Source organism: Dromiciops gliroides, chromosome 6 (genome assembly GCF_019393635.1).
Source record: "Dromiciops gliroides isolate mDroGli1 chromosome 6, mDroGli1.pri, whole genome shotgun sequence".
Taxonomy (NCBI): domain Eukaryota; kingdom Metazoa; phylum Chordata; class Mammalia; order Microbiotheria; family Microbiotheriidae; genus Dromiciops; species Dromiciops gliroides.
In genome coordinates, this window is record NC_057866.1 from 45,312,906 (window position 1) to 45,329,798 (window position 16,893).

The window sequence follows — 16,893 nt, forward strand, 5'->3', positions numbered from 1 at the left end:
CTTTCAAGTGGTAACAGGTGAATTCTTTCAATTTCTATTTTACCATCTGGCTAAGTGATATCAGGACAATTTTCATAGATGATTTTTGACACGTGATATTTAGGCTCTTTCTTGGATTATGGCTTTCTGATAGTCCACTAATTTTTGCATTATTTTCCTCAGGGAAAAAGCCAAGAAAGCAGAGAAAAGGAAGGGGCTCCCTTGAGCTCTATCCAAAACCTCTCCAAAAAACTTCAATAATGCTTCAAAAAACAGGTTCTGGAGTGGAAGAACCCACAAAAGGACAAGATGAAACAATTTTCTATCCCAAGACAACTTAGAATGTTAACAAGAAAGGTATGTTACTCCAGAGTGGGAGTGGAGCCCAGTACAGCAGAGGCCATGCCCTAGCAAACAAGCAATAGGCTTTGGAGGCAACTGAATCAGTGGTAGCAGTGGTGGTTTCCATACCTTAGCCCACAGATGGTAGGGGAGGGCAGATAACTGGTCAAAAGATCCCAAGGGTCCCTTCAGTGGCACTAGTGGGGCAGGGCACTGTTGCATTGCTCACACTGGATCTGGGTCTGAGTCCTTAGTCTCTGTCTCAGGGCAAGAAGGGGCAATAGCACACAAGAGCTTGTAGCTACATGAGATCTGGGACCCTGCTTGTGGTCCCTCACAGACCAGAATACAGGCAAGGATAACACGATTCTGTAGATGGGAAGCACTGAAAACATACAGGTCCCCAGAATTATCTAGGAAAATAGCTGCTGCTGTATCGTCGTCATCATCATCATTCTGAAGGTTGAGGCAATACCCCTTCCATTCCAGAAGCTGAGACCTACTTTAGCATGGATTGAAAGGCGAGATACAGGCTAGAAAAAAATAAGTAAATAGCAGAAAAAAGGAAAACAAAGCCAAAATTTGCATATCCAAAGCCTCTAAGAAAAATAAGAATTATCCTCAGCCATGGAAGAGTTGGAAAATGATTTTTTTTTTAATCAAAAAAGGTAAAGGAAAAATTGGGGGGAAATTGGGGCAAGATAATCATGAAAATAAAAGTCAGCAGCTTGGTAAAGGAAGGATGAAAATACTAAACAAAATAACACATTAATAAAAGAATAGGACAAATAATAAAAGAAGTAGAAAAGTCCAATGAAGAAAATAATGCCTTACAAAGTACAACTGGCTAAATGGGAAAAGAGGTACAAAAGCTCAATGAAGAAAAAATTCCTTAGCCTAGCAGCAAGAGATAGAAAAATAAATTCTATTTAAAATAACTGTAGAAAACATAAAATATTCAGAAGTCTACCTACCAAGATAAATCCAGGGACTGTATGAACACAGTCATAAAATACTTTTCACACAAATAAAGTCAGATCGAAACTGGAAAAATATCAATTTCTCATAGGTAGGCTGAGCTAATATAATGAAAATGACAATTCTACCTAAATTAGTTTCTTATTCAGTACCATACCCATCAAACTACCATTTTTAATCGAGCTAGGGAAAAAATAACAAAATTAAATTATAAGAATAAAAAGTCAAGAGTATCAAGGCAATTACTAAAAAATAAAAATGCAAAGGAAGTTGGTCTAGCTGTACCAGATCTAAAACTATATTATAAAATGGCAATCATTAAAATTATATGGTACTGGCAAAGAAATAGAGTTATGGATCAGTGGGAAATATTAGGTACACAAGACACAGTAGTAATGATTATAGTAATCTACTGTTTGGTATGCCCAAACACTCTAGCTTCTGGGATAAGATCTTACTGTTTGACAAAAATTCCTGGGAAAACTAGAAAATAGTATGGCAGAAACTAGGTATGGGGCAGCTAGTTGGCACAGTGAATAAAACACTGGCCCTGGATTCAAGTGGACCTCAATTCAAATCTGGCCTCAGACACTTGGCACTTACTAGCTGTGTGACCCTGGGCAAGTCACCTAACCCCCCCCCAACAAAACAAAACAAAAAAAGAAAAAGAAACTAGGTATACACAAACATCTGACACCATACACCAAGACATGGTCAAAATGGCTACATAATTTAGACATAAAAGGTAATAAATACGATATGGAAGTTAGGAGAGTATGATATAATTTAAATGTTAGATCTATGGAAAAGGGAAAGAAACAAGAGAGAGAGAGCATTTGTGATGCAAAATGGATACTTTTGATTACACCCCTTTTTTGTGGGGCAATGAGGGTCAAATGACCTTCCCAGGGTCACACATCTAGTAAGTGTCAAGTGTCTGAGTCCGAAATTCAACTCATGCCCTCTTGAATCCTGGGCTGGCACTTTATGCAATATGCCACCTAATTTCCCCCTTGATTACACAAAATTAAAAAAATAATTTTGCACAAAAAAACCAATGTAACCAAGATTTGAAGGAAAGCAGAAAGATGGGAAATAATTTTGACAGCCAATGCTTTTGGTCAATACCTCATTTTTCAAATATAAAGAGAACCAAATCAAACTCATAAGAATACAAGTCATTCATTGTTGTTTAAAAATCTAAATGTGAGTTCTAATCTGCCCCCCCCAGTTTTGGGGGAAACTGTCTAAAATCACTGATAAATTCAGCAAGAGTTTAGGCTTTTAAGGGTTTATAAAAAGATATATTATAAGATAGTGAAGAGAGAGAAAGATTCAGAACAGATTCATTATATCATGGAAATCCTAGCTTTCCTAACTGCCCATGTGAAGTCCTGCCACCAAACTGATGTCTTGAACCAAAAGAGCAAGCTCCAGTCTGCCAGGCCCCCACTTCCTACTTCCTGTCCTCCTCCCTGAAAGGGTAGTTTCTTCAAGTTGATTGGTCCAGAGCAGTCTCCTGTTGATGTCATAGGCCATAACCTTTGAGAACACACTCTCCTGAGGGTTGGTCACGTGTTATCTCAATTTAATCAACTTTAACTAGGTTCAACTTCTGAGAACAACACCCTACTCAGGGCTGGCCAGGTGTGGCACCAATTTCTTCATCACAAGTAGGTACTTAGTCTCTCAGTCTCACTCAATTCAATCAATTCCAAATAAAACGTCAGGTGGGGGGCTCCTGGGTGTCTGCCAAGTCCCATTATTTTATCACATTCCCCCCCCCTTTATTTCTTTTAGAAACACAAGAAACACTGGGTGTTTCCTTGATGAAACAATTCCACAATTGATATATGGTCAAAAGATATGAACAGGTAGTTTTCAGATAAAGAAATTAAAGCCATTATAAAAAAAATGCTCTCAATCACTATTAACTAGAAAAAAACAAATTAAAATAACTGAGGTAACACCTCTGAACTAACAAATTGGCTAAGATGACAGGAAAGGAAAATAATAAATGTCAAAGAAGATGTGAGAAAATTGGAACACTAATGCATTGTTGGTGGAGTTTTGAACTGCTTCAAGCAGACTGAAGAACACTTTAGAACTGTGGCCAAAGGACAATCAAACTGTGCATACCCTTTAATCCAGCAATATCACTACTAGTTCTGTATCCAAAAGAGAACATATAAAGAAGAGGATAAACATGTACACAATATTTACAGCAGTTCTTTCTGTGGTAGCAAAGAATTGGAAAATGAATGAATACCCATAAATTGGGGAATGGCTAAACAAGTTATATTATATGAATATAATGGAAAACTATTGTGCTCTAAGAAATGAGGAGAAGGAGGATTTGAGGAAAACCTTGAAAGACATATAAATTGATGCTGAGTGAAGTGAACAGAACCAGGAAAACATTGTACATGGTAACAACAATAATATGCAATGATCAACCATGATAGATTTTGCTCTTCTTAGCAATACAATGACCCAAGACAATTCCAAAAGCGTCATGATGGAAAACGCTATGGACATCCATAGAAAGAACTGATAAGGGATGAATAGAGATTGAAGCAACCTATTTCCACTTTCTTTTTTTTTTCTCCTTGTTCTATTTCTTCTTTCACAACATGACTAATGTGGAAATATGTTTAACATGATTGTACATGTATAACATATATCAGATCACTTGCTGTTTTAGTGAGGGGTTGGAAATAGAAGGAGGAAGAAAAAAATTGGAACTCAAAATCTTATAAAAAGGAGTGTTGAAAACTATCTTTATATGTAATTTAAAAATAAAATACTATTTATATTAAAAAAATGAACAATTCCTTAAAAGTAGAATTGGAAAAGTGGAAGCTAATGACATAAGAAATAAAGGGAGCAGCTAGGTGGCACAGTGGATAAAGCAGTGGCCCTGGATTCAGGAGGACCTGAGTTCAAATCTGGCCTCAGACACTTGATATTTACTAGTTTTGTAACCCTGGGCAAGTCACTTAAGCCTCATTGCCTCACAAAAACAAACAAAAAAGAAAACAAGAAACAATAAATCAAAATCAAAATAATGAAATGGATGTGAAATTATAATTATCTAAAATAATATTAAGGGATAACAGGCATTCACTGCAAGAAGGGGAGAGGGAGAGGTAGAATGGAATAAATTATCTGACATAAAAGAGGCATGAGAGAGCTTTTACAGTGGAGGGGAAAAGAGGAGAGCTAAAGAGTAGTGCAAGAATATTACTCTCATCACAATTGACTCAAAGAAGGACTAATATAAAGACTACATTGGGTATAGAAAGGAAAATGGGAGGGGAAGAGGATAAGAGAAGACGGGGGTGGAGGGCAGATTGTGGGAGGCAAAAGTCAGAAGCAAAACAAATTTGAAAATGGACAGGATGAAAGGAGATAAAGAATGGGGTAAAATATGATAGAGGCAAATATGGGGTTAATATTCATAACTGTGAAAATTTTATAGAAAGCTTCCTTGTTAAATACATAATTTCTCAAATATAAAGAACTGAATCAAATTTACAGAAATAAGAGCCTTTTCTCAATTGATAGTCAAAGGATATGAACAGCCATTTTTCAGATGAAATAATCAAAGCTGTATATATAGAATCATATAAAATGCTGTAAATGTCATATAAAATGCTATAAATTACTACTGGTTAGATAAAGGCAAATTAAACTAACTCTGAGGTAACACCTCATATGTATCGGATTGTCTAATATGACAGAAAAGGGAAAATGGCAAATGTTGAAAGGTGGGAAAATTGAGACATGCACTGTTGGTGAAATGGAATACTGATTCAACAATTCTTTAGAGCAACTTGGTACTATGCCCAAAGGGCTATGAAAACATGCATACCCTTTGACCAAGGAATCTTACTACTTATTCTGTATCACAAGAAAACAAAGAAAGGGAAAGTACTTATATGTACAAAAAATATATTTATAGCAGCTCTTTCTGTGGTGCCAAACAAAAGGAAATCAAGGGGATATCCATCAATTGAGGAAAAGCGGAACAATTTGTTATACATGATTGTGATAGAATACTATTGTGCTATAAGAAAAAATGAGAAGGAAGTTCTCAGAAAAACCTGGAAAGACATATGTGATTTGATGCAAAGTAAAAATCAAAGAACAAGAATAACATTATATATAGTAACAATAATATTGCATGATGATCAACATGAGTGCCTTAGCTTTATTCAGCAATGCAATGATCTAGGACAATTCTGAAGGAACTATGATGAAAAATGATATCCATCTCTAGAGAAATAACTGATAAATTCTTTTTTTTTTTTTTTTTTTTTTTTTTTGGTGAGGCAATTGGGGTTAAGTGATTTGCCCAGGGTCACACAGCTAATAAGTCTTAATTGTCTGAGGTCACATTTGAACTCAGGTCCTCCTGACTCCAGGGCTGGTGCTCTATCCACTGCAATGAAGATTAAATCATTCTTTTTTCTTTAATTTCTTGGTCTGTTTTCTTTCATAACATTTCTAACGTGGAGATATGTTATATATGCCTGCACATATATAACCTGAGTCAGTTTGCTTAACTTCTCAATGAGAGGGGAGGGGACAAAGCGAAAGAGAATTTGGAACTCAAAAATATTTTAAATGAATGGTAAATTTTATTTTATATGCAATATGGGAAAATAAAATATTAAGTTAAAAAAAACCTTTCCAATCTATTTTTAGGTTGAGTTTTATTTTTCAGCGAGACATTCCATATTTTCTTTTTCTTTTTCCTATTCTGTGTACTTTGTTTTGTTTCTTGATGTCTAATAAAGTCATTAGCTTTACCTTGTCCAATTCTAGGTTTTAAGGAATTATTTTCTTCAGTGATGTTTTATACATCTATTTAGCCAATTCCGTTTTTTAAGGTGTTATTTCCCTGTGAAATTTTGGACATCTGTTTCCATTTGAGCAGTCCCGTTTTCAAGGTTTTCTTAAGTATTTTATGCCTGTTGATCTTCCCTAGCAGCACAGTAACTTTTTATGGTTAAATTCTTTTTGTTTGTTTGTTTACTCATTTTTTCACACTATTTTTGATTTTTATACTTTATGTTAAAGTTGGTTTCTGCATCGGTCGTGGGAGGCATGAGGGGGCACAATCTCAAGCTTCAGGATTGTTTACACTGCTGTTTTCAGACCTAGTTCTGTGGATTTGCAAGTTTTCAGTACTTTCCAACATGACATGACCTGGGGATCTGTTCACTGCTCAATTAGTCTGTAATCTTGTCCTAACCCTAGAAGGGCCCTTGATCCCTGGAGATTACAATGCTCCTCCTAGTCTGCAGAACCAGAAACAATACTTTTCCCTCAAGATCCTGCTTCTCTGGAACCAGAAGTGATACTGTTCCTCAAGGTTCCTGCTCCCTTTTGACCAAAAGTGATCTTTTCCTCCCTTGAACTATGATGCAAAATTGATTATTGACAGTGAAGTTGCCAAGCAGCATCTAATTTTTTTTTTTTGTGAGGCAATTAGAGTTAAGTGACTTGCCCAAGGTCACACAGCTAGTAAGTGTCAGGTTTCTGAGATCATATTTGAACTCAGGTCCTCCTGAATCCAGGGCTGGTGCTCTATCCACTGCACCACCTAACTGCCCCAAGCAGCATCCAGTACTAGCGTGAGGATTCCCTCTAACCTTTTTCTGACCAATTGCCACATCTCCATAATATATCTGGTTGGAAACCCTGTAAAACTGCTTCTGTTTTTTGCCACAACCACCTAATTCGACCACTGTTGTTTCATACACATGGTTTCTAAGGCATTCTCTACTCCTGTCCTAGATATATCTTTCTGATCTCCTAAGTTTTCATTGGGGTAGAAGAATGCCCTTTTATTGTTGCTTTCCTTTTGTTGTCTCTGCTACTCAGGAATTTTAATTGCAAGTTCTTTTAATGTTGCTCAGAGGGAAATGTTGGGAGATCTCATCTTTGTGTTTTCTTCACTTTTCCATCTTTGTTCAACCTCCAGAAGTCCCATAGTAACAAATCGTTGATATGTCATTCCCCCTTTTATTCTCATCCCCTGGTTTAGGTAGATTCTTTTCTTTCAAAAAAAATCCACAAAACAAAACAAAAACAATTAGTTAAGTAAAAACAATGTAAAGAAAAAACATGTCCATTAATTTATTATGTAATCTATTACCCTTTTCATTGCATCACCTTCAGAAATAAAAGGGAGGTCTGTTTGTTTCATCATCTCTCCTTTGTTACCAATGTTGTTCATAGCATATATTCTAAATTCAGTTGCATTTTAATATTCTTTTCATTAATATTCTTTTCAGAATTGTATATTATCATTGTTTTCTCTCCAATTCATAAGTTAAGGTTCAATTTATTTCCCATGTTCTTTTAAAAAGTATTAATAGGGCAGCTAGGCGGCACAGTGGATAAAGCACCTGCTCTGAATCCAGAAGGACCTGAGTCAAATCCAGCCTCAGACACTTGACACTTACTAGCTTTGTGACACTGGGCAAGTCATTTAGCCCTCATTGCCAAGCAAAGGAAAAAAAAGTCCATTTAGGGGACAGCTAGGTAACACAGTAGAGTACTGGCCCTGGATTCAGGAGGACCTGAGTTCAAATCCAGCCTCAGACCCTTGACACTTACTAGCTGTTTGACCCTGGGTAAGTCACTTAACTCCAATTGCCTCAGCAAAAAACACACATACACATGCACATAAATAAAAAGTATTGATAGTTCACTAATATTACAGTGCAAAAATTTTCTATTCAATCCATACAGAAATTAATTTGGCTATTCATCAGTTAAAGAACACATACTTTATTAACAGTTTTTGGATATCACCAAAAGGAATTCTCTGGATATCTGGCTCTATTTTGGATTTACTTTTTTTAAAAATTTTTTTAGGGTAAATGCCCTACAGGGCATTCACTGTAATAAAAAAGGTCTAAATAATTGAGGCAACTGTTCTTAGGTTATTCCAATTTGTTTTCCTGAAATTTTGGAATAAAGTAATAGCTTTACAATAAGGCACTATTGTGCCTCTCCTCCCCAGACTCCCAAAATATTATTTTCATCTTTTAGCATTTTTGACAATTTGATGTGAGATGAAACCTACACATTTTTCATGCTATTCATGGTTTAGATATTTTCATACGATTAGTTATTTTCTCTATACCCATGTCATTTTAACAATTATTTGTTGTGGAATGACTTTCATGATTTTCTGATAAAAAGCATAATGACTGGAGTTACAGGACTCACAGTAACTCTCTTCACCCTTCCTGATAATGCATGAGCTCAGACAAATCCTCTTGCTTTTTAGAACTTCAACTTCCTCACCTGTAAAATAAAAGTATAGGACTAGATGAACTTTTAGCTTTCTTTCAAATATAAATCTGTAATCTCATAAATGATTCAAAGAAAGAGATTAAGTCTTGTTGGGAAAACCAAGAAAATTATAATGGGGGAAGGGATACCTGGACTGGATATTAAAAGAGGATTGTGATAAGCAGCAAAGGGTTAAGAAGAGAGATGAATTCATTCCAGGGACAGAAGTTGTCACATGGAAATACACGAAGACAGAATAGAGTATGATGAGAAGATACAACAGCAATTAATTGAGAGGAAGTTTTCATTTTAATGTTCTTTGTATAGCTTTTATTTTTTATTATATGTTTTATTTCCATGAAACAGTCCAATCATAAATTAATTTGAACAATGAGAAGGAATTGTACATCACTTCATCAATGAGAGTACTGAACCATGAAAAGCTAAACTTCTTTAGGTTTCAAAGCTTATTATTTTGATGATTGAGGGGCAACTTGTTTCCTGAAGTGATAAATGAATTATTCACAATAGGCCCATTCAAAAAGGGTAATGATTCTTTTTTAAAAAAACACAGATTAAATTCTATGCATATCCAAGAGAATGAAATAGCAGTTGAAGAGTGAATGTTTACTTGAATAAATCCACATACTGCTGGGTACTCTGGGGAGTGGTATGTCAGCAGAAAAGGAATGTTTCCTCTAGTGATTTGGAAACACAATGGAAGTTCATTCCAAAGTTCTTGATTTTCCCCCCACAATCCTTTTCAAGCTGTACAATTGAGCATTTTCTCAATTTTTTTCAAGTCTTTGCCATATATATTTCAGCAGTGAAAGTAAGTAAAGTCTTTCCAGTCTGAATGGAAAATCCAAGTTTAATGTTCCAGCTGTCTGAATTAAATGAAATAACTTAAGCCAATTTAATTACTCTTGTCATGGCAAAGGCATCCATGGGAATATACCTGGCTTGCACACAGAATTACTGGACACCAAAATTTGCAAATAGCCAAAAAATCTCTTTTTCCAAGCATGTGGGCATATTGGTATTAACTTCAAGTCATTGCCCTTATTTCCTGAGTTTTTAAAAATATATTCTTGATTTTTCTATGTTGACAACAGTTCTTTTAAAGAGAGCTCCTTTATCCTCACCCACTGTGTTAGTTATATCTATGTTCTATTTAGTACCACATAGCTCTTACTTGTTCTATGGATGGACCTTTGGCAATGCCTCCCTCTGCCAAATTCATGAGCATACTTTTTCCATTTTTTAACAATAGTGATAAAACTAGTTGCTGTTGTGAGCCATTCCTATCATATCATTCTTTCACTTGGAGATCACTATAAAGTCTTTTCTTACTGAGGGTACTTAGTGACATCATCTTTGCTGCCCAATGTTTCCAAGCCTAACTTGGCACTGATATTGCTATCATTGATGTTATTAAGTGGTTCCCTGTATCTTACTCTTCATGACTCCTTTTGGGGTTTTCTTGTCAGAGATGCTAGAATGGTTGACCATTTCATTCTCCAGCTCATTTTACAGAGGAGGAGCTGAGGCAAAGAGGGTTAAGTGACTTGCCCCAAATCACACAGGTGGTAAGTGTCTGAGACCAGATTTGAACTCAGGAAGATGAGTCTTTCTGATTTTAGGTCTAGCACTCTAACCACTGTGGTGCCTATCTGCTTTTGACATTGATATTTATGGGATATGACAAGCCTCATATTATTTGTAAACATTTAAAGCAACCATATTATTTCTAATCTTTTCTTAATATGCAAAGAACCTGTGATTTCACTTGAAGGGTAATCGCTGGATAAGGAACACCATCAGCAAGTATGTTAGATCATCTTATATCCTTACATTGTAGGCCATCTATTAGTAAGTAGATAAAGCCTATGGATATGGTTGTGGTAAACAGAATTTAAATGATTTCCACAGGGATAGAGAGGAAGCAAGACTAGAACTTAGGTCCTTCTTACTCTGAGGCCAGAATTATATCCACTGCTATGATTCAGACTTTCCAGCCTTACCTTGTACTAAGCCCTTCCAGACACTTGGTGTCCCAAGCAAATATTTTATGCTTTTCTCTATAACTGAATGTCATCCCCCTCATCTCATTTGAATGTTATTTACTTGAAAGCAAGGGCTAGTTTTGCTTGCTTTGTATCTTTTCTTCTTAGCACAAAGTCTGAAACTTATCAAGCACTTAATAAATGCCTGGTTACTTGACTTGAATTCCCTTCTTCATCTGTTGAAGTTATTTTATGATAAGAAGCCATATTTAACAGGTAGAAATGAAGAAAAGATCAAAACAACTACAAAAATAAAACAAAAAAACAAAACATGAGTATAATGAAATTGGGAAGAGATTGCTTGTCCAAGTCAGTGAGAAGATAGTTCAGACTCTGTTCTGAAAAGAGCTAGAGTGAAATGAGGTCCTCAAAGAAACTTTATTCATGTTCCTATATTTGCAGAGGTTAGTCTTCATGGATATATTCCAGTAAGCCTATTAGTGCCTACTTATATGACAAGAGAAATATATTGGCCAATGAGGATAAAAGAATAAATGAGAGACATATTGAGGGGACATAGCCAAATATGATTCATGAATTTAGTACTTCTAGAATCTTAAAGGTCAGCTATTGAATTCTTTCCATTTTGTGGGTGGGGAAGTTAAGGTGTAATGAGTTAAAAGAAGGTATCTATATCCCACAAACAGTAAGTGGCAAATCCAAAATTCTAATTGAGATCCTTTGTCAAGTCTATCACTTTTCCCCCATTGTGCATAAATGAAATCCATTTCAGTTGAGCATTGTCTCTTCTAGTACTCTGTACTAAACCGTAATTTGGAGATTGTTGTTTACAACTTAATTTTTTCTTCTTTTAAAATTAATCTCAGGAGAATGAATAGATCACATGATGTTTATATCAGTAGAACACTGATATATTATAATATATTGGACTTATTCTACTCCTTCCACCTATATTATTACAGCATAAATGTGTATCATGTAAGGAAAGCCAAGGGCCAAGGTTGTTTGGATTATTTTTTGATAGTCCACAGATCTTTAATTTGGAATTATTCTCTCTAGGTTAAAATGGAATGGCATTTCTGTGGGATTCCTCATAATAATCTTCAAAGTGATACAACAAATCATCAACATCAAAAAAAATTAGGCTTGGCTCAAATCTCCATTTTATGTCATCTGGTCAAGAATGTTCTTTGTTAAAAAAGAGTTTTAAGGATCATAAACTGGATTGAGGTTCAAAATTTAGTCTGATCACAGTCGGTAGCTCTTTTATCCCAACATGCTGTGAACAGAACTATGTAATGTCTGTAGGGTACTCTTTTTCTTAATATGGACAATGAAGTAATTAAGATGCTGATTTCATAATGCAAGATTTTATAAGTCCTCTTCTCCTACTATAAAGCAAATTCAGTAGAACAACATTGGTTGTAGAAAAGAAAAGAAGAGGAGAGATGAAGTCTGAGAAAGGAAGTGGCAGGATGATATTAAGCCATTTATTGGCACACTAAAGGGAAATCAAAACTACCCAAAGAAGAAGAATGGTATCCTCTCTCTCAACCTTACAAGGTCCCCAAGAGGCATGCAAAAAAGAATTAGTATCATTATCAGCACAAAGGATGATGGGGGGAAAGGAGAAATATAATAATATACAAATAGTGAGAAGAAAAAAGAAAGTCAAACAAGCAAGCATTTATTAACCATCTAATATTTATTAAGCATAATTATACTGTGCTAAGAACTTGGGATACAAAGAAAGGAAAAACCAGTCTTTCCTTTGAGGAATTTACACACCAATATGGAGCTTGTAAACAGTTACATACATACAAGTGGTATTTAAAAAGTTGCTTATGAAATAGTTAGAAATAATCTCATAGGGAAGGTAATAACACTAAAAAGGAGTGGAACAGGCTGCTTAAGAATAGAGGAATTTTCCTGAGACTTAAAGGAAATCAGGGAATTATCAAGGTGGAGTTGGAAAGGAATGAAATCTTGAAAAGTAGAAATGAGAGTATTTAAGCAATAAATGGATTTATATGGTTCAAAATGAGGAGTCAAGGGGGCAGCTAGGTGGAGCAGTGGATAAAGCACTGGCCCTGGATTCAGGAGGACCTGAGTTCAAATCTGGCCTCAGACACTTAACACTTACTAGCTGTGTGACCTTGGGCAAGTCACTTAACCCTCATTGCCAAAATAACCTCAAAACCAAAAAAAAAGTTTAAAAAAAAAAAGAAAATGAGGAGTCAAAGATCACACCCAACTTGTGAGTCTAGGTGATTGGGATTATGTTGGAACTCTCAACAGCAGTAAGGAAGTTAGGAAAGCAAGGTTGAAGGGACATATAAGGAGCTGACTTTTAGAAATGCTGAGATTAAGTTGTAAAAGGGAACTCAATTTTAGGATATTCAATAAGCAGTTGGAGATGTGAGACGAGCTCAGAAGAGGTCATAGATAGATAGATAAATTTGAGAATCATACCTATAGAGAAGATAATTGAATTGATAGGAACCGATATAAGTGCTTGTCAGAGTATATAGAAAAAAGACCCAGGACAATGCCTTGCGGAACACTTGCAGATACAGGCCTGGACTGAGTAAAGATCTAGCAAAGAAGATTGAAAAGTAATGGTAAGACATCTAGAAATAGAACCAAGAGAGAGCAAAAGTAAAAAAAAAAAAAGGAAAAGGAAGAATTTTTAAAAAGAGGTAGAGACAACTTATCCAATGAAGCTTGGGATAAAGATCATCATAAAAGACAAAAGGCAGTTGCAATTGCATACAAGTGAAATGGATTTGTTTATTTGCTTTTGGTGTGGGGCAATGAAGGCTAAGTGACTTGCCCAGGGTCACACAGCTAGTAAGTGTCAAGTGTTTGAGGCCGAATTTAAATTCAATTCTTCCTGAATCCAGGACCTGTGTTTCATCCACTGTGCCGCCTAGCTGTCCAACCTATATTTACAATTGTTTTTTCCCTTGTCTTTTCAATCAATACTGGTGAGATTTGGAAATGTATATAAAATAAACTGAATTAAAAGTAAATAAAGGTAGTACTGATTCACTCGAGTTATTTCAACACTACCACCCAAAAAAGAAAAAATACAGCTTCTGCTTACGGCAAAGAATTTCAGTTGTAGAATCATAAGAGAAATAAAAGGAATGTTTCCTATAGAAATGTACTCTGGCATAGTCACCACCAGGCTCTGAGGAGTGGACGCTATGGCCGGTCCCACGTGGATCTCGAAGGTATCGCGGCTGCTGAGGGCCTTCCACAACCCAAAACAGGTGACACGAGGTTTTGCTGGTGGTGTACAATGACCTTAATCCTCGGAGATGGTATTGGACCAGAGATCTCAGCTTCTGTTGTGAAGATTTTTGATGCTTCCAAAGCACCTTTTCAGTGGGAGGAGAAGATTGTTACTGCCATTAAGGGACCTGGAGGAAAGTTGATGATTCCTCCCGAAGCCAAAGAATGCATGGACAAAAACAAGATGGGACTGAAAGCCCCCCTTAAAGACACCAATGGTGGCTGGACATCCTTCCATGAATCTGCTGCTTTGTAAAACTTTTGACCTTTATGCAAACGTGCGTCCGTGAGTCTCCATTGAAGGCTACAAAACCCCTTACATGGATGTAAATATTGTCACCATTCGGGAGAACACTGAAGGTTAATACAGCGGCATTGAGCTTAGGATCATCAATGGTGTCTTACAGAGTATAAAACTCATCACAGAAGAAGTGAGCAAGCGCATCATCGCCAAATTTGCTTTTGAGTATGCCAGGAACAATCACTGAAGCAACATGAAGGCTGTGCACAATGCAAATATCAAACAAAAGTCAGATGGGCTTTTTCTTCAAAAGTGCAGAGAAGTTGCAGAAAACTGTAAAGATATTTAATTTAATGAGATGTACCTTGATACAGTATGTTTGAATATGGTTCAAGATCTGTCCCAATTTGATGTTCTTGTGTTGCCAAATTTGTATGGGGACATCCTTAGTGATTTATGTGCTGGCCTGATAGGGGGTCTTGGTGTCATTGGCACTAATGGGATTGCAATCTTGGAATAGGTTCACAGAACATCCCCAGACATTGCTGGGATGGACATGGCCAATCCCACTGCCCTGCTTCTGAGTCCTATGATGATTTTCCAGCACATAGGGATGCATGACCATGCGGCCAAGATTGAGACCGCCTACTTTGCAACAATTAAATATGGAAGGAGCTTGACAAAACATTAGGGAGGAAATGCCAAGTGTTCAGACTTCACAGATGAGATCTGTCATAGAGTAAAAGACCTAGATTAAAAGAAGGCTTCTCTCATTAGGCATTTTACAGCAGTCACTCCTAATGGAAACAGTAGAAAAACCTATTGTAGACTATCTACCATCCATATGTGTTGGGGTTGCATATTTCTTGACAGAACAATCATTTTAAATTGAGCCTTTTTTTTTGGGGGGGGGTGGTAAGGCAATTGGGGTTAAGTGACTTGACCAGGGTCACACATCCAGTAAGTGTTAAGTGTCTGAGGCTGGATTTGAACTCAGGTACACATGAATCCAGGACCGGTGCTTTATCCACTGCGCCACCTAGCTGCCCCTGAGCCTTTTCTTAATACATTCTATACCCAGGCATGCAAGTGACCCTCTGGTGCCTGCTTCCAATAGACTTTTTTCGAACACATTGTTTTATTTATTAAATGTCTCGCTGGTGAAAATGTTTTATATATTGTAAGGATGGATTCCTGTCTTGTCATTTTCTATTGTTAACCATTTTACACTTCAGTTAGAACAGTTTTTTTTTTCTTCAACCAAAAGACTTGCTATAAATATGGAGATATTGAATTAACAGGATAAACGCCTAACTTTTTAAAGAAAAACCCTATTTTCCTTGGAGTAGGTAAAGTGTAATGGAACTAAAATAGGATATTAACATTGCAGAAGATGACATTCTTATAAAAATAAAAGGGTATAAGAGGAAATTCCTGGAAGAGTCACATCAAAGAGGGTGCAGATGATATATTTTGAAGTTGTATAGTGGGCTAAGAAATAAAGAGATTTGCTTTCTAAAAGATTTATTGTATGCATGACTAAAGATTACAAACCTGAGGGGAAAAAAAAAAGAAATGTACTCATAAAGGACTAATGTCCAAGGTAAGGAAATAATTGATACAAATTTATAGGAATAAGACTTATCCCCCAAAAGAAAAGTGGCTAAATTGCTTGAGCAGGCAGAACTAAAATGAAGAATAGTAAGCAACAAACAAAGGAAAAATGAGGCAAATCATCAAGTAAAGTAGAAAGGAAAATTAAAACTAGTGAGGTTTCATTTTGTACCCAAAAGATTGATAAAGATCACAAAAGGGGAAAATAGCCATGGTTGAAACAGTTGTGGCAGCCGATTTAACCATTATATGAAAACAAAATAAATTATACTCCAAATTTGACTAAATAATGCTTTCCCTTTTACCCAGCACTAACATTATTACACATATAATGCTAGGAAGTAAAGGACAGAGACACATATACCAGAATATCTGTACTGTCATTTTTTTTTTTATTGTGGGAAAGAACTGGAAATATCATAGATGCCTATCACCTGAGGGATGTCTGGCCAAATTGTAGCATATAAATGCAATGTTTTTTTTTATTGTGCCAAAAAAATGATGATTATGACATATACAGAGAAATGCAGGATCTGAATTTGAAGGCTTGCTACCTTGTTAGAGCCCACCAGAATTTATTCTCTAGATGCATAGACTTCAAGAAGTCACAGTACCCCTGAGACAGGGTTGAAATAGAGTAGTATTGGGGCGGTTAGGTGGCACAGTGGATAAAGCACCAGCCCTGGATTCAGGAGGACCTGAGTTCAAATCCAGCCTCAGACATTTACACTTACTAGCTGTGTGACCCTGGGGAAGTCACTTAATCCCAATTGCCTCACCCCCCCAAAAAAAAGAAAAGAAATAGAGTAGTATTTGTGGAAAGGAAGTGGGCAAGGCATTTAAACTCTAATTTATTTAGGAAGTAACACTTTCTCCTCTCTCCCCTCCTTTCCTATCCTCTCTCCCTTCCCTTCTCTCTGTGTCTCTCTCTCTACCCTTGTCTTTTTCATCATGTCAATCTACCCTTTCTCTCTCACTCCTCCCCACCTCCATTTCCATTTCTCTTCCTTCTTTTTCTATATCTTCCCTTCCCTCTCTCATTCCTTGCCTTTTCCCAACGCCCTTTGTCTAAAAATGTAAAAAAGGCACCTACAAAGGATC

The 16,893-nt window shown here is 36.3% G+C and overlaps 1 protein-coding gene and 1 pseudogene across 2 annotated transcripts in view; one reads left to right on the forward strand and one right to left on the reverse strand.

The window, feature by feature from the left end:
* LUZP2 (leucine zipper protein 2) overlaps nt 1–16,893 on the reverse strand; it is a 772,382-nt gene that overhangs the window by 48,414 nt on the left and 707,075 nt on the right. The gene's annotated exons all lie outside the window — the stretch shown is intronic.
* LOC122732959 lies at nt 13,850–14,935 on the forward strand (annotated as a pseudogene).